At 41.6% G+C, this 19,580-nt stretch overlaps 1 protein-coding gene across 6 annotated transcripts in view; it reads right to left on the bottom strand.

The window, feature by feature from the left end:
* Nucleotides 1-19,580, bottom strand: part of SCAPER (S-phase cyclin A associated protein in the ER) — a 372,539-nt gene that overhangs the window by 144,168 nt on the left and 208,791 nt on the right. The gene's annotated exons all lie outside the window — the stretch shown is intronic.

Genomic DNA, 19,580 nt, shown 5'->3' with positions numbered 1-19,580 from the left:
ACTGGGGCCAGTCCTGGGCTGTGTTGCTGGTGGCACTTGCTGGGGCTTGTATCCAGACTAGCCCATATGGGTGCCATGTGCGCTGGATCAGGCATGTGAGGAGGAAGGGAAGGGACATGAAGCTGATCCAGCCCATGGATCAGCCCCATGCCACTCATTTGGACCACAGGGCCAGGTGAGTTTGACAGCCTTGATCTAAGGTAAAGGGATATTTATGCCACCACTGGCAATTTGGACCTTTGGTAGGCATAGTATGATGAAAAATACTCTAACCCAGGGTTGGGCAATTATATGGGCTGAAGGGCCACTTAAGGAGTTTTGGTGAACTGTTGTGGTCTGGGGGAAGAGGGGAGAGGCTGACCTGGTCCAGTGTGGCAGAGGCAATTGATCTTATGTGGACCCAGGCCCATCTGCCCTGCACCCGCTGCCAGGGGGACCAGATGGAGCAGGTAGGGTCTCCATGGAGACCAGATAGGACCCTCATGGGCAGGGCATGCTTGGCCGCACAGATGGGATGAAGCCACAGGTGGGTGGGGAGTGGTGTCTGGGAGCAAGACAGGTGGGTGGGGTTGAGGCCAGGATTGTGATCATGTGGTGGCGACAGTATGGGGCTAGGGCTCAGGTCCATGCCAAAAACCACAATCTGTTCCCCAACACATCCCTGTGAAGGGCGCCAGTTCTGCAGGTAACAGTGTGCAGGAAGCAGATCGTGGCTCTGCCTCAAACCCTGCCCTAACACTGTCACCACCCCATGATCCTTACTGTCCTGCTCCCAGATGCTGCTTCCCACCTGCTCATAGACTCATCCCATATGCCCGAACACACCCTATCCGCAGAGGTCTCCATGGAGACCCTGCCTGCCCACCTGCCCACTCTTTCTGATGCCACTGGCTTGTATGCTGAGTGAATTAGCAGTGGCACCCAAGCAAACTGAGCTGCCACTGCAGGGGCTGCCAGGAAGCCAATTCTGGCCACATCACTGCCCCTGCCCAACACCCGGGGCCACAGGACTGGCCACACATGCCACAATTTGGGCTGCCCCCCATGCCTGGGCCAAGCAGGGCCAAGGGACCTGCTGTGAGTCAAACAGAATCCCTTGGCGGGCTGGATCTGGCCTGTGAACTGTATTGTGCCCACCTCTGCTCTAATCATTCTGTGAAAGCTCCTTCAAATCAACACTCTTTCCTGCCTAGGCACGGGGTCAGACTCGGTGATCTGTTGAGGTTTTTCTGACCCTAGCATCTATGAATCTATGAAACAAGAACACATAATGCTGGCACTGATGGTCTGGGTGGGGGAAAGAGGGAAGGGAAAAGTGGGAGAAAAATCACCAAAACCCTAGGAAGGGTTCTTCCAACCCACTTGGAAGAACTGGATGCCTTTAAGTCGGCAGGCCCAGATGAGCTCCATCCGAGGGTGCTGAAGGCACTGGACGACATCATTGCAGAGCCACTGGCGGGAATATTTGAATGCTCATGGCACATGGGCCAAGTCCCAGAGGACTGGAAAAGGGCCAATGTGGTCCCCATTTTCAAGAAGGGGAGGAAGGAGGACCCGGGCAACTATAGGCCAGTCAGTCTCACCTCCATCCTTGGCAAAGTCTTTGAAAAAATTATCAAGGCTCACATTTGTGAGAGCCCGGCAGGACAAATTATGCTGAGGGGAAACCAGCATGGGTTTGTGGCAGGCAGATAGTGCCCGACTAATCTAGTCTCTTTTTATGACCAGGTTACTAAACGCCTGGACACAGGAGGAGGGGTGGATGTCGTATACTTAGACTTCAGGAAGGCCTTTGATACAGTATCCCACCCCATACTGGTGAACAAGTTAAAGGGCTGTGACTTGGATGACTACACAGTCCGGTGGGTGGCGAATTGGCTGGAGGGTCCCACCCAGAGAGTTGTGGTAGATGGGTAGGTTTCGACCTGGAAGGGTGTGGGCAGTGGGGTCCCGCAGGGCTCGGTCCTTGCACCGATACTCTTTAATGTCTTCATCAGTGACTTGGACAAGGGAGTGAAGTGTACTCTGTCCAAGTTTGCAGATGACACAAAGCTATGGGGAGATGTGGACATGCCGGAGGGCAGGGAACAGCTGCAAGCAGACCTGGACAGGTTGGACAAGTGGGCAGAAAACAACAGAATGCAGTTCAACAAGGAGAAATGCAAAGTGCTGCACCTAGGGAGGAAAAATGTCCAGCACACCTACAGCCTAGGGAATGACCTGCTGGGTGGCACGGAAGTGGAAAGGGATCTTGGAGTCCTAGTGGACTCCAAGATAAACATGAGTCAGCAGTGTGACGAAGCCATCAAAAAAACAAATGGCACTTTATCGTGCATCAGCAGATGCGTGACGAACAGATCCAAGGAGGTGATACTTCCCCTCTATCGGGCACTGGTCAGACCGCAGTTGGAGTACTGTGTGCAATTCTGGGCACCACACTTCAAGAGGGATGCGGATAACCTGGAGAGAGTCCAGAGAAGGGCCACTCGTATGGTTAAGGGCTTGCAGACCAAGCCCTACGAGGAGAGACTAGAGAAACTGGACCTTTTCAGCCTCTGCAAGAGAAGGTTGAGAGGCGACCTTGTGGCTGCCTATAAGTTCATCACGGGGGGCACAGAAGGGAATTGGTGAGTATTTATTCACCAAGGCGCCCCCGGGGTTTACAAGAAATAATGGCCACAAGCTAGCAGAGAGCAGATTTAGATTGGACATTAGAAAGAACTTCTTCACAGTTCGAGTGGTCAAGGTCTGGAACGGGCTCCCAAGGGAGGTGGTGCTCTCCCCTACCCTGAGGGTCTTCAAGAGGAGGTTAGACGAGTATCTAGCTGGGGTCATCTAGACCCAGCACTCTTTCCTGCTTATGCAGGGGGTCGGACTTGATGATCTATTGAGGTCCCTTCCGACCCTAACATCTATGGATCTATGAATCTAGCCTACCAATTGAAATACTTCAAAAATAGCATCAGCTCTGAAAGGGGTTTGCCCATCTCAATTTCTTTATCATTCAGCTGCTTGGCCAAGACTTGGCTTCAGGTTCTTACGGTTCTATATTTTCTTAAATACAATTAAAACCTAACTGAGACTACCAGCAAAAGCAGTGTAAGACTATAAGCCCCTATGCTGTTTTAAGTGTTAGTGATGCCATTTACCTTCGTGGGAGAAACACAGAAACCCATGGGCCTAAACCCAGGTTTTGGCAAGTACACAGATTTTCGGTTCACATTTGACATGCATTTAATTCTGTTTTGAAATTACACACATTTAATTGTGGTAGTGTTGGAGTGATGCTGTAGCTGTGGTGATCCAGGAAATATGAGAGGTGAGGATTTTGTGGGTGATATCTTTTAGTTTTGAATCTTAATTTTAAATTATCTTTATAAACCATTTTAATTCATCTTAAAATCTGATCAATGACATCCTACATGCTTACAATGGCATTAAAATTGAACAAGCTTTGTAGATCAAATCCAAAGACCTGACATGTTGCATTATGTCCTCATCCTACAAACTGCAAGGAAAAGACAGTGATTTAACTCCAGGTTTTTATTGCTCATGAATTCAAGTGTGATTTCTGTTTATACCTGTCAACAACAATGCAAATGTAAGTAAATATAATTGCTGAGGGCATTTATTGTTCTTTAAAAATGATGTAAAAAGTCAGATGCAGCCATTAACATTGCTTATGTTTTATCAATGTTTTGTCAGTGAAACTCCTGGTATGAGATAAAAAATATTGTTAAGAAACCAGCCTAACCTGCTGAACCAAAATCACTAGAATTTGTGATGCCTGAAAAGTTTCTTACCGAAATGAAAAGGTCACATTTATATGATGGCAAGATGATTTAGAAGACAGGCCCATGGCATCCTTTTGCCAATGCAAGGTCCAGTCTAGCAGCTGTGATACCTGTGTGCTGGGGCTACAGGTCTATCCTCAAGCCACATAACAAGCTGCCTGGGGAGTCTAAAGAGTTCTGTGCTATCTAATGACTGCAGCAAAGCACAAGAGGCTTAAAGTTCAAACTGTGGGTGAAACTAAAGTACTGTGTGACCTTGACCTGTGTGTCAGTCAAAGGAGCAGCAAAACTAGTCAAATGCATAAAAATTAACTAAAAATTGCATGCTGAATCTGAGTTGAGCTCTGTGTTGTACACAATGTATTGTATATAGCCAGCAGTGACTATATGATATTTTGCAGACATTTATCTAAAATCTCGCTCTCTTGATGAATTCCTAATGAAAACACTACCTGAACAGAGGGGAAATTATACTGGTCACAGAAAAGTACAAGTACTGCTAAAGACCAGGAAGGCAAATTCTCCAGCCTTGCCAATGAAATCACAAATGAGATGCACTAAAGAAGGGTGGGTTGCACAAAGCTTTTGAAGAGTCCTTGTTCATCAGCTACCCAGACCCTGCTGCTGAAGTTTTAACATGACATGCAAATGAATGAGCAATTTTAAGAGGAGACAAGTTTTAACATGCCATATTAGTGACTGCAATGAGCACTGTTTTGCCATGCCCGCTCCTCCCCATCTAAAATGTCAGTCAGGCTGCTAGAGGGCCAATGTCTGATCATCAAACAGATTTCCAATGAAATACCCCCTATCTCAGCATGTAATGAAAAATCTTTCATTTTTAAAAAAATATTTCAGGGTCAGTACATTTTAAATAACTTCACTTTGCACTTCACTTTGTAGCTCAATTTATCTCAGTAAAGAACGCTGAAATCAGCAGTTAGTCTGTTGTGTTATACCTATACATGAAAGAAAAGTTTGTTTCTTCTGGACATATTTCATTGTCCCTGTAATGACAAAAGGGTTTACTCTATGGCATCATAGCAAACAGCCAAATTCTGCTCTCAGCTATCTTCCTACAGAAATCAAAGGAATACATATTCATACAGAGCACAACTGAGCTAATTTAGCTTAGCAATGATAACTAAATCACAGCACAGTTAGAGTAGCCTAGGGCACTGCAATTATCATAAGCCACCATTGTTTTATTTCTGAGAAACAGGAAATGCTACCAGGTCTGATAGCAATTTGTATTTTTTCAAAATCACGATACTTTTTCAGAAAGGGCAGAATGTCATTAGACTGAAATATGTCTTTTCTTTGGTATCCTGGTCTCCTAACCTCTTTTTTTATGGTTAAAAAAGATCCTATTATCGTAATAATAAAAGCCAGTGAGTAGCACACATGACATCTATGAACACTTTCCAAATAATAAGTAATTTCATAGTATTTCAGTGAGATTTTCTAAAAATTACGTAACACAGTACATCAGAAAGCCCTTTCTTAGTTGTTGCTGGGTCAAGGAAAATCTGAAAGTCTGCTGTTAATTCATTTTTCCCCTTACACCCACTACTTCATCTTATTGCACCATTCAGGAAAACTTATTAAATATACATAAAAAAACTTTTAGCATATGCTCACTGGTTTCATTAACTAGTACATTTTATCAATTGCACTATAAACTGCCTTTTAAAAATTACATAGTTTGGATCTTTGATCTCAAGGAGACATGATACTTCTTCCTGTTTTAAATGAGGTTTATACTTTTATGTATGGTACATAGAAGAACCATTTTTAATTCTGTCACAGATGCTAGAGAACTTACTAGAAACTCACACATTCTAAATTTCTGACATATGTAACAAAATGTTTATTCTTGATATGAAAAGCGAGTTTCATCGCATAATAACTAGAAATTATACAAAAAACTAGGAAACTTTTCTAACTCATAACAGCTATTTGAAGTACATCACAGACATTGATTAATGTAAAGATCAACATTTCAAATCTATTGCTTCAGTATAACAGATGAAAATAGCAATCCCATCTTTCCTTTTCCACCAAAAAAACCAAAACAAAACCAAAACAGACAAACCTCAGTCAATTTTTTTAAAAGAAAACACTATGCCACTGCAAAAACATGAATCCATAGCATCAAATTGTGTGTCTTTATGACTGTAACTGTACATTTTTTAAACCTAGATGACACAGACATTTGTGGCACTCAATTACATGTGTTTAACTTCAGGAATGTAGTCAGACATTCATTTTGATAAAATTTTTCAAATGAATAAAGTTAGAGTCATAAATCAGGTCATGGCAGGTTAAAGGCCTCTGTAAATATTTTGCACATCAAAAATAGAAGACACATCAATATTGATAGTTCAATTAAAAAAAAACACAGTGTAATCTGTGTTTATTTGTCAGTAGCACGAAGGCTCTGATGCTACAAAGGCATGATAAGCAGTTCCACTGAATTCTGTAAGAGTACTCAAGCAGAATTTGGGCCTGTTTGTTAAATGTAAAAATGGAACAATATTTCAGTCTGTTCATAAATAATTTCTAATATAAACACCCTATATTTAATTCTAAACAAACTCTCTCAAAATTTAACAATAACATTCTTAAGTAATAATACCTATGTCTTAGAAAATAATAATGATGTCAATGATATGTAAGCATTTTCTCTTTCAAAAACACTATTTTATTTCTGAGAACAGTGTCAAGGATTCAAAGTACAATATATTGCTTCTGCTACTACTGTCCTCTAGTGGAGAAATAGCAGAAAATAAACAAACAAACAAAAAAGCAGACTACAGCAAAAAATCATTATTTCAAGAACACGTGAAAAATACTCTTTATCCCAAAGATGCCTACTGAAATTTGGTTTTTCTATAGAACTTTCAAATGACTATTAATTTTAGTCAGCAGTCCTGGACCAATGATATCTTACACTTCAGCTAACTGCTACTAGCTTGTTTGTCCCTTTTTGGACTTCTCTAGCAGCTTTTTGCTTGTTCCAGTTCGTATCACGCATTCTTTTGGCACAAGTTTACTAAACCCCCCTAAAAAAAACAACAAAGCAACTTTCCCCCCTATCCCCCTCTTCATTTAGAGATGCTATCCACTTTATGCTTTGTAATTCCTAGTAGAAAAATGTTACATTAGGTAGGTCTGTACGTTATGGGACAGACCATGACAGAGGCTAGAAACAGACATTACATATAAACTGGTTTAAGTGATCAGAAACTGGTTTAAACCTGTAACAGAACAGATGTTCAGTGCACATAAACCAGTTTGAAAATGGCTGAAACTGGTTTGAGATAAACCTGGTTGAATGTAGTATCAGACTTAACAAATTTGGGTCAAACCAGTTTATGCAATGTCTGTCCCAGACCCCTTCTTGGTTTAACTTAAACCAGAGTCCCCCAGCATCCCAGATGCTTTGCAGCCATGGGCGGGGCTCTCTGCTTCAGCCCAGCAGGGCTGGCCCCGCCTCTCTGCTCCCTGGCTGGAGCTCCGGCAGAGACTGCAGGTACAGTGGCATCTGCCTGGCTTTCCGCTCCCTGCTCAAGCAGAGGTTCCCCCGCTCCTCTCTCCCACAGCGTGTGGTATGCTAGCTAATGCTGAGAGGTGTCTGTGTAAGGCAGACAGGACAGTGTCCACTTAGGGCTTTTTGAAGCTAATCAACAGGTAGCTGGTAACATCCCTCCATTGAAACAAGTTGTTCAAGAAAACCTTGAACTAATGAGAGCCTTTTGTTTTCTGGTGGGGTGCTAAATGCTATCAAATCCCTGTGTAACTCCCTGCTGTGTAACTAAATACTCTGTTATCAGTTCCCTGATGGCTCGCACACTGGTCAGGAGTTGGGGGGGGGGGGGAACCCTTCCCTAATCAGAGCATACTGCCGGGGCCTGGCCAAGACCTCTCCCAGCTCAGTGCTGTGGCTCTAGCACTCCCCATTCTAGCACCCCGCGGCTTCTAACCTGAGCCATTGCAGGCATGTGCCTGCATTTCTTCAGTCCAGAGGGGATAACTTTACAGTTACAAACTGGTTCAGCCTAGCTACATTAGACTAACCTGCAATGATTGAATCAATCAGGCTCAAGGCTTTTTGAACGTCCATCCCTAGCCAGAATGTTCAGCAATCACAGACAGATGAAGTAGGGTGTGGTTCTATAAACATCTGGATGCACGTATGTATACATTAGGGCTGTGCGAAGGTTCAGTCCCTGATTCAATTTGGCGGAGATTTGACCCTATTTGGTGGTCGAATCTCCAAATCCAAATTGAATCAGAGGGCTCTTCAGTCTCTCCGAATCGAATCAGAACCCTCCGAAATGATTCGGAGAGATTGGGACATAGAGACAGCTTTAAATGTTTTTTCTACATACCTCTAGGTAGCAAGGGCTCATGAGTGCTGCGATGCTGGGGCGCATGGAGTGATCCACAGAACCGCAAAGGGCTTCCCAGCACGCCTGGCAGCAGACCTAGAAGTGGACCAGAAGCACTTCCGGTCCACTTCTGGGTCTGCCGGGGAGTGTGCAGGGGACCACTCCTCCCTCACCCTCAGCTTCGTGACTGGTGCCTCCTGGGTTGGGGGGGGGTGCACCTGGGGTTCCCCTGTGGCTGATCGCCGAGCTGGGGAGAAGCAGGGAGGCCCCCCGCATGCTCCCCGGCAGACCCGGAAGAGGACCGGAAGTACTTCCAGTCCACTTCCGGGTTCACCGCTGAGCATGTGGAGGGCCCCCCCGCACTCTTGTGGGACGCTCCATGCACCCCAGCATTGCAGCATTCATGAGTCATGCCTGCTACCTCAAGGTATGTAGAAAATACTATTAAAGCTGTGTCTGTATCCAAATTGCTGATTCTTTGAATCAGCATCTGACCTTCAGACTCAGATTTGGCCTAATCGAATCAGGGACAGTGATCCAAACCAACGAATCAAATCACTGTCCCTGATCTGGGCCAAATCTGAATTGAATAGGGCCCGCTTCGCACACCCCTAGTATACATGCATCTATGTAAGCTGAGGGACAAAACTTTCTGGACCTTGTGCAGCTGTCAAAGGCTTAAACACGTTCTGCATCTGCAAATACAGCATGGAGTTCAGCATTCTTTATGGGATTACAATAGTCTAAGTTACAGCTGGCTTTACACTTCTTTATGGAACATCTTACCTTCAGCATCACAGTGCTCAGTTTTTCATAGTTTATCATTAAATCCACAATTTATCTTCCATTTCACAACCACTGAAGCCACAAAATCTTCATACAGAACATCATTCTCCAGGCCATGAAGAGTGTGGCTGATTCCACATTTCTTAAAAGATTTAACAGCTATTTCCAGCTTGACTTGATCCCAAGAAGCTTTTACCACTCAAAAATATGTGAATAATAGGTCTTTTTATAGCCTTCCTGAAGTTGTGTGCTCCTGGCTTCCACTGTCCATCATCTACTCATTCCAGTGTTCCTTCATAAGGATTCAAAAGACTTATTATGGACATACCCAATGGCTGAAGTTGTGATGTGAGATCACAAGGCCAAATCATTTCTTCATGGAACCTTTTTTTTTTTTTTTTTTTTTAAATTGTCTTCACATGTGCACAAAACTGATCACAGATCATCAGGGGCTCCAATATGGCTGCACCACATTTTGTTCACCCATTGGCCCATCCCATTTTTGTCCATCCATCTGTTTTCACGGACATAAGCAAAAACACTATGAAGACTTTTCTCTTTCAGCTTTGTATTCCATTTGGAAACCAGAACTAGTGGTAATTGCGTCATCAGTACATGACAGGATAATGGTGTAGTGCAAATGTAAATTTATATTTTCACTGACTGGCTTTCTTGCATACGTATGGGCCTCTGGCTTCTTTACTATTCCATCCAGGAAGAGCACAGACCAAGCGCAGATGCTTCCTCAGCCTGATGAAGGGTACTATACCCGAAAGCTTGCAAAAAATATTTTTTCCAACTATTTGAGTGGGTCTAATAAAAGATAATTAGATTTACCCAAAGAACCATGTCTGCCTATGTCCTTAGACCAACACAGCTACAATCTATACCTCTTATACACTGAAAAATATTGTCACACTGATTTCATTCTGGACCTTAAATCTGCTACAGAATAATGAATTAAAATGTTTTACCACTTATTAATTTGATACTTTATTTCTTGTAATTAGTGCTCATGCCACCAAAAAACAAATCCTCAGATAAAACTTATAAAAAGGACAGGAAATGTGGACACACAACAGTGTATCTTCTAGAAACTGTTCTATTAATCTTCACAGTAGCAATAGGTCACTAGGCAGAATAGCTCTGACAGTTGTAGACTAAAATGTAAATAACTGAGCTTGACTCAGTACTATTGAGGCCAACCATTTCTGACAGTCTCTACAATGGGATAAACACTGTCTGTCTACAGTCCCCCTGTATTTGAAAGTTATGACAAACATTTTACTGAAATGTAAACAATTGACATCATGACTGGTGAAGCAGTGGGCTGCAAATTTATCTAAAAATCAAGAAAACAAAAATATTGTTTGACACTGGATAAACCATTAGTGGTCACTGGGGGAACACATTTTAGAGGTCACAAATGTTAAGCATCAGCCTTGAAAAAAATGTATTAAAAACACTGTTGTCAATAAATGGTTCAGAATCAAATTGTTTGGAAAAGGCAAAAGTAAACAGAGAACCCCCGGTTTTCTCCTGAAAGTTGCCTTATATATTAATACAGATATTAAATAGTATAAAATTATTTCCTTTTTATGTTGGCAGAGGATCACTAACAGGTAGGTATGGGATCACGGAAAATGGTAAATGTATTTTTTCCCTGTTATATGTGGGGTTCGTATTAATAATAAATTGACATCCATGTCACTTTTGAAAAGGGCCTTGGGTGCTTTTTAAAAATGCTACTCTTATATCTAATGTTGCAGCTTGGTTATGCTGCTTAGTACATCCTGCTGGTCAATGGAGAATTCTGTATGTTTAAAAACATACAGCACTTCAGCTTTTGCCAACAACTTGTGCTGGCAGAAGCACATTACAATAATTTTGGAAAAAAAGGTTGATTTCTCTAACACTCTGAATAACACTTTATGTATTAAATAGATATTAAGAAGTTTAACTTTGCCTTACATGACAACAAATAGTTAACAAAAAATTATTTCACAAAGGGCCCAATTTTTCAGAAAGCCTGTTCACAAACCACTTCCTCTGATTTCATTTAGAGGTTGAAGTGAAATTCAACTAGTAAAATTCAACCTAAGTGATTCTAAGGCAATTTTATATAAGCCATCTGTTGGTCACCTTGTGGAAGATCAAATGTTTTTAGTAGAAATTAGGGAACTTTTTCTATGCAACTCTGTATCTAGGTAGTTATTGAAACAGGATTAGGAGGAAAAAAATAACCATTTAACCTAAAACTATGTGAGAAACAGCTTTGGCGTTTCAGAAATTACCCATGATTGGGCAACTTCCAAAAATATATAGCAGACTCAGATTCCAAGAACTATAAGGTTCCTCCACAGGGATACAATGAAATAAAAACTATATTTCAAATTGGAAGGAAGTTAGATCAGGGAGATATCTACATTCAGTTTTGTACGATTAAACTATATTAATTTAGAGAGAGATGTACTTAAATCAGTGTAAGCCCAATTGTGCATAATATAAAAATGTTTTAATCTGTATAGTTTTTTTCTATAAATTTTGTAAGATAAATTGTACCAATATAAGCATCTTAATATTATATTATTTATATTTAAAGAAATATTATTCATATTACAGTTATTGCTGTAGTGAAATATTTGAAAGTTTTGCCTCCTTTGCTACTTTTAAAATTGAAGATGAAGTATTATAATCATGTCTGAGTACCAAAGTAAGAAATTTGGTTACCTTAACAAAATACCAGACTTTATCACTTAATACGAATTGTTAACAAAAGAAAACTTAAATGGGAAACCTGATTATCTTGTGCCTGTAAAGGACTTTGTAAAAACTTTTTTATTTTACAATTTTTTATTTTGCTCCTTGAACTTCTAAAGAACTTGTAAGTAGCAAGGAGCTATTGCAGCGAACTCTGCCCTCCCTTAGGGCAATTCTTTATCCAACCCAGGCCATTAGCAGAAGTAAATCAATGTAACCAGCTCACACACGCTGACAGCCTGTGTGGTTTCCACTCCCTCACTCCTCCCCCAACATCATGGTATATTTTTATGCTCTCTAGGGAAATTCAATTAACAGTGTCAGTCTCCTCCTCTCAGTCAATGACTGACACCATCAAGATTCTTTTCACCGCCCACTGACATGTAAGATGTGTCTACTGATTTCTTGACTTGCAAGTTAACAAGAGAATTACTGCCCACTTCTATAAATGACTGTATATGATCTGTGTCATAAACACAGTGACAGCTGCTGAAATCAATCCTTCATGACCTTATTGATTAGGACACTCAGAAATAATAAGACTTCACTGGTGGCAGAATAATGCTTGGGAAAGAAGAAAAAACAACAAAATGAGGTCTTGCCTATTAACTCCATCAAATTTATCTTTTCTTTCCCCATTCTAGGGTCTACAAGTACCAAAGTGTTATAGAAGTTAATAATCAACATGAAATTGTAATTAAGGTGTCTTTTCATGAAACATCTAATAAGGAGATGCTGGATACAACAGCACACTTCCTAATTATCATCATTACTATTATTATTACTACTACTACTTGTACTTCAGCAGCACCTTCTAGCCTATTTTTATATGAAAATATAAGGATTTTTTATGTACAAATATAAGGAACACTTCTGGAACCTTCAGACTTTTAAAACAATTATCAGATTTCTATTGTTTGAAACAAACAAGTGGATTTTCTTAAATGATAAAAATTAAACACTGGAGAAACAGAAAATGAGTTTTCTAGAAAAATTTATCAACTTGTTACACAGCACATATCTGCCATTAATATAATAGGTAGAATACACGTTTAAAAATATGCTTGTATATCAGAACAAAGCTTCACAACTGGATAAACACCAGCCTAATAAGAAACTGTGATATATTTTTTCTGAGTTAGTTATACCAGGCAGCAGCTTGCCAAAAAGCTCAATACTATACAGCAATCTGAGATGGAAAGTAAAACGCTGTAAGATTGGTGAAAAAAGAAATGGGATATTTCTACACCTGGAAAAATCAAACAAATACAGTTGTCCAGAGAGAATAAGAAATTATTACATGACATAGTATCTTGTAGAACAGAACTTATGCTACTACTTTACACAGTGTAAAATGCCTAATGTTCTAGGTGCTGTGCCTAATGCTCTAGATCAGGAGTTGTCAACCGGGGGTACGCAGAAAGGGGCTACTGGGTACGTGCGGGTGGGGGGATGGAATGCCGCTACCCACCAACCGCACTGCCACCTCCCAAAAACAGGGCGGGGGGGGGGGGGCCAAGGCAGCGGCTCCCCTCTGCGGGCCCGGCTGGCCAGATGTGGTGGGGGGAAGGGGGAACTCGCACATGGTGGTTGCCGAAGCCATCCACCACCCTGCACTGCCGCATGCAAGCCCCCCACCCTCCGCTCTGCATCCAGACAATGCTACTCTCCCCTGCTCCACGTCCGGCTGTTGCCACCCCCTGCTGCACTGCCCCAGAAGTGTACCCAGAAGGGGTACACTCCTTTAAAAAGGTTGAAAAACCCTGCTCTAGGTGCTGTATCATCAGTTGAAAGAATAACAAACTGTACATAGCAATAAAACAATGCAGCCTTTACCTACATAACATACAGTTAGCAAACAACTACAATGCTTAACAAAATCTCCCCGGCCTCTCAAGTTCCCTCATTAAACCTGCATACTGCACCTTCACCTTCCTCACAGTTAGGGAGCAAGTTAGGGAGTGCATTCAATAGTCTTGAGGACCTCTTAGTACATATTTTGCAAGCAGCCTCATCCGAAATAGGCTCTAGCACAAGCACTTCTGCCAATCTAACTAACAGAACTACAGCATAGAAAGAAACAGAACTTTCCTGATGGACAGGCTCTGTGCCAATGAGGACTTTAAAAATTAAGGCTGCTTGTAAACACCATGGGGGTTTAATTTGGTTTAGTTCTCCTTAAATTGAAATGGTGGGCTTTTAAAAACACCGCTTCAATTTAGAAAGAATTAAACTGAACTAAAACCCTGTGGTGTGTACACAAGGGTGGGGGTCTGATCCTTACCTGCCTCTTTGGGGGGGAGGGGGTGGCGGCAAGCTGCTGGCGGGCTGAGCAGTTCCTGTGCTGCATGGGGGCCCCCCAGGCAGCACCCATCTGCTGGCACCTAGCCTGGGTAGTCCCTGACCTGGATGCTGCAGCTGTGGAGGAAAGCACCAGCCCCAGCCCCCCCCCCAGCTGTGGAGCGAAGCACTGGGCCCCTGCCCAGCTCAGGCAAGCAGGCAGGGATATGGGTGTTTAGTGGGTAAAGTTGTACAGTGGCTGCTGAACAGACAGGGATAGTGATCTTGAAATTTATGAAAGGTGATAGAGCCTATACAAAGCTGGATAGCTCATCTTTATTATTTTTCCCCAGTCTCTGGTATATGTAAGATTAAATTTTATAAGTGATTGTTTCCTATTGTTCGCACATGATACCAAATAATGGGGCAAAGTTAACACACCAGAGGGTAGGGAATGGATCCAGGCAGATTTGGACAGATTGGAAAAATGGGCAGAACGAAATAGGACACAGTTCAACAAAGACAAGTGCAAAGTGCTGCACCTGGGCAAAAGGAACCACCAACACACTTAAAGGCTAGGGGATGACCTTCTCAGTGGCAGAAAGGGATCCTGGAGTCATAGTTGACTCCAAGATGAACATGAGTTGTCAATGTGACGAAGTGATCAACAAGGCTAACCATACTTTATCATGCATTAGCAGATACATGACAAACAGGTCCAAGGAGGTGATGCTTCCCCTCTATGCGGCACTGGTCAGGCTGCAGTTGGAGTACTGCATCCCTCTTGAAGTGCGGCGCCCAAGACTGGATGCGGAGAATCTTGAGAGGGTTCAGAGGAGGGCCACTCGTACGGTCAGAGGCCTGCAGGCAACGCCCTACGAGGAGACACTGACGGACCTAGATCTCTTCAGCCTTCACGAAAGAAGGCTGAGAGGTGATTTTGTGACTGCCTATAAATTCATTAGGGGAAGGCAGCAGGGAATAGGAGATGGTGTTTACTAGGGCCCACCTGGAATAACTAGGAACAATGGCCACAAATTGACGGACAGCAGATTTAGGTTGGACATTAGAAAGTACTTCACAGTAAAGCTTGCCAGAATCTGGAGTGGGCTTCCATGGGATGTGGTGCTCTCCCCTATGCTGGGGGTCTTCAAGAGGAAACTGGATAAGCACCTAGCTGGGGTCGTCTGACTCCAGTGCTCTTCTCTGCCCAGGGCAGGGGGTCAGACTCGATGACTTACTGAGGTCCCTTCCGACCCTAACATCTGTGAATCTATGAAACTATTTGAATTGGTCTAATAAAAGATAACAGATTTACCCAAAGAACCTTGTCTGCCTTTTTTCTTTTCTAGAAAATAGAATATATAAAACTAAAGATACAGATTTTAATCCTAAATGTATATATGTAAGAGAAGTCGTACCATCAAAACAGGAAAATTCTAGAACTAAGGTCACAGAAGAGGGGATAGTTGAATTAAAAATGTTATCAATTTCTAAAAAACCTGCCATCTTCTCCAGACAAACCAATATCAGCCAAAATGTTTTCAGCACTTTCAGTGCAGTTTCGTCCTAACTTTGAAATAAGCAAGATATAGAAAATGATAAATAAGTTAAAGTCTATTGGTATAAAAGAGCAGGTATAAAAGCGTGTTATGCATAACTGATCAGAACAATGAAGACTTAATTGTCATGTTTTTTGCTTTTATTTACATAAGTGTAAGCTTTTAATTTGGGCAATGGGTATATGATAGTTTATGTTTCAGCAACAATAATAATTAGGATGTATACCATATAGCATATGTTCTGTTTTATTTCATTAAGTTTTGTGGGTTTTCCCACAAAAGGTGAGAGTTTTTGAAGTTGGGGGAAAAATTACAATAACCCTGCATGAATGCCAACAGGCATGAATCAAGGAGCACTGATGCTTTGTTTTTATAGTGGGATGACTCACTAAGAAGCAGGTTTGTAACAATCTACAATAGATTCAGCTTCCAAATACTGTTCTGTTTAGCTCTATGTAGAACACATGACAGCTGTCCAATGTAGATGTGACAATCTTGCTTGATAATCTTCACTTAGAGACTGACAGGAGAAATTTTACCCTGTTAATCTCACTAGATCTGTGATAGCTGACCATAAGGTGCTGATGAGGCATTCACATGTCCTGGTAGGTATTTGTGGGACTGATCTAAATTGGTTCTGGTCTTTGCTAGCAGGGAAGTCACAGAGGGTGGTAATAAGCATGTGTTCAATGTCTTTCAGGACACTTCCTGTGAGGTTTGCTAAGGTTCCATCTTCAAGTCACTCCTGTTTAATGTCTATATGAGGCTGCTGGGCAGTATCTTGAGAAGATTTGGAGTGAGGTATCATCTCCCAGTGACTGGCTACAGTTGAAAATTGGATGCAGGCGAACCAATCAAAACTGAATCTCGACAAGACAGTGGTGATGGGGATGGGCAGAATATATTGTGGGGTTGGGGCACCTATAATCAATTTAGCCTCCCCCTGTCACTTAGGTTCATAGCCTTGGGAGCTCCCCAACCCTGTGCTGCACCTGGATCTTCAGACAGCTATGGTGGGTAGTGGGGCTCTTTCATCAATTCTATCTGGTGAGAAAGCTTCAACACCTTTTTTCAGATCCAGATCTGGTCACCATAATCCATGCCTTCATCACCTCAAGGTTAGACTACAGCTATGAGCTCTATGTGCGGCTACCTTTGATGACTACCTGGAAGTTACAGTTGGTGCAGAATATGGCAGTCCAAATTCTGACAGGGATGTGTCACCAAGAGTACATAACTGCAGTGCTCCAGAGTCTGCACTGGTTTCCAGTAACTTTCTGGGTGCAATTAAAGATGCTCATTTTGACCTTCAAGACCCTAAACTGTCTGGGCCCTATGCATCTAAAGGACCACCTTTTCCCTTATTCCCCAAACTTGAACTCTAAGGTTAGCCAAGAGCAACCTCCTAAAAGTACTAACAGTGTACCAAGTTTGCTTGGCAAAAGCACATGGGAGGTCATTCTTGGTTGTTGCTCGTCAACTTTGGGACTCCCTCCCTCTTGAAGTCCACCAGAGCCCATGCCCAGACATCTTCCAGAAGCTCTGCAACACCTTCCTATTTGGACAGGCATTTAGCAAATGTGGCTAAGCTGGGATATCATTTAGGGAATTTTAATTTTATTTCTTTTAAAAAATGTTCTACCTGCTTTGTTAACTTATTTTGTCACCTTGAGCTTTATTAGAAGAGTCAGAATATAAATCCAATAAATAAATGAATAAATAGCATAGGTACTTGTAAAACAGGCTGTACCCAGCAGCAAATAAGCAACCGCATCAATTCTAAACTCATGTTTTGCTGTTTCCAAACCACTCTGCCACCCAACATACAAACACTTCCTTGTACAAAGCTGGCCTCCTTGGGGGGGAGGGACACAGAAATCATTCATATAAACACAAATACAATGTATCCAACAGATAAGGAACTTCATACTATGATGAGTAAAATCTGCCTCAGTAAATTATATTACTCTAATATTTCTGAAAAAAAAAATGCTATTGTCACCACACTAACATTAGATGTAGCATGCTGGATTTATTTTTAGATTACTAGAATGTTTCTTCATGCACTAGCCAAAGCTGATGGCTTTGGTACTGTCTAGAACACAGGAAAAATAGCAGTCTGTATTTTAAATTACTGTATTCCATATACTTACCATGCCAAAATGGGGCGAGTAAGTCATCATTCATGCAGCTTCACCCACAGTTATAATAGTGAAATGTGTTCAGATGTTATTAAAGAGTTATGTAGAACCACTCTGAATAGTGTTAGATAATACAATAATCGCATGTATTGGGTCCAGTCTACATTATAGTTTCCATTGCTGCCTCCACCAGTGAGGCTGTACTAATGGACATTGATTGTTCATTATACATCCCAATTTTGCTTGTACAGTTGCAGCTTATTTGAAAACTACTAAAGAATTATATATGATCAGGAATGAATGCAAGGTTTTGCTAATATTCTATCTTACTTAAACTTCTGAACTACTTAGAGTTGTGAAGGTTTCAGTGAAGGCTGACAGTGAAGGCACTGTAGGCTGTTTTCACAGCTGACATTTAAAAAATATATTTAAAAGTTTTATATAAAATATTGCAGGTGAAGGAAGATGCATTAAAAAAACTGAATGAGTTTAATAATTATATATTAAGCCTACTTTTATTCAGCAAGATAACAGGGACAGCATAAGAAACAGCAATCCAGATATTCCCACATTGTCCCAATGAATATGCCTAAAGTCTAATTTGGATGGACAAGGACAAGTAAGCTTCTCTGTTGCAACTATCTATTACAGTGTCAATTAAAGCCAATTGTGGTGGCTGTGGTTTTTGTGTATGAGGACAAAACTGGACTGGAACTGTCAAGTTTTCTACACAGGCCACTGAAAAGTATTCAGATAATTAGTACTGACATAGAACCCAATTCAAACCATTGCCTTGACTGGAGAAAGTATCCATATTTCATTACTAATCTAGTAAGGCAGCCAGCCCCCCTGCAATCAGCTATTTTAAATAGCTATTTTACCCTGCTTTAATAACAAGATACATAAGAGATGGCATCGTGCCATCCAGCTCTGCAGCAAAAGCATGCAGCTGAAAACTAGCTCCTCATTCAGAAGGAATCAGTGTTATGCAGAAGGCTTTGGGCTGTTCGCTCTCTTCCAAGGGAAGTGGTGCTGGCTCCTACCCTGGGGGTCTTTAAGAGGAGGCTTGATGTCTACCTGGCTGGGCTCATTTGAGCCCGGTTTTCTCTCCTGCCCAGGGCAGGGGGTCGGACTTGATGATCTACAAGGTCCCTACTGACCCTACTTCTATGAATCTACTCTCTGGTTCAAGCAACAGCAGAACCAATAATTTAAGAACAGTATGCATGTATCGAAAGTGAATTAGTCATGAGCCTCTGAAAATCACTTCTTTACAATATAAAGTTACCTTGCTGGTAGGGTAACTGAGATTCTGAAAGTTCTAGCAAAAAGCTCATCACCCCTCATTTTTTGTCTTAGATTTTAAATGCATCATTCCCAAGCTACTCTTTACTGTTACAGCTGCATATACTTCCCCCCTTTCACACACATATTAAAGAGAAGCAGCGTAATGTAAGGGTGGGTTTAATAAACCTGACTGAAACAAATTCTAAAGTGCTTGCATAGAACAGATCTAATCTTTCTTATTTTTGCACAAATATTTTTTCTTTATATGTCTGGGATGAGCTACACATTTTCCCTGCAACTACATTTTAAGTCTTGCTTTTTCTGCAGTTTAAAAATATAAACCCGCAGGATGAAAAATTGTTCCTATATTTTTAACATCCCAAATAAAAAGAGTAATATTCACCAAAGACCCCTAAAAAATAAAAAAACAAAAGCAAAAAGCCAAAAAGCATAGTGGAAGTGTAAACCACAGGCATTACAGATAAGAGACTTGCTGGACTGCAGTGTCCCCCTCCTCTGACAAGTTTTGCATAGCAGAAACTGCCTACTAATTCCCTGATACTATTATTGATGATC

This window comes from Alligator mississippiensis, chromosome 11 (assembly GCF_030867095.1).
Source record: "Alligator mississippiensis isolate rAllMis1 chromosome 11, rAllMis1, whole genome shotgun sequence".
NCBI classification, from domain to species: Eukaryota; Metazoa; Chordata; order Crocodylia; family Alligatoridae; genus Alligator; species Alligator mississippiensis.
The sequence above is the reverse complement of the archived record's forward strand: the minus strand, read 5'-3'. Positions and strand labels throughout refer to the sequence as shown.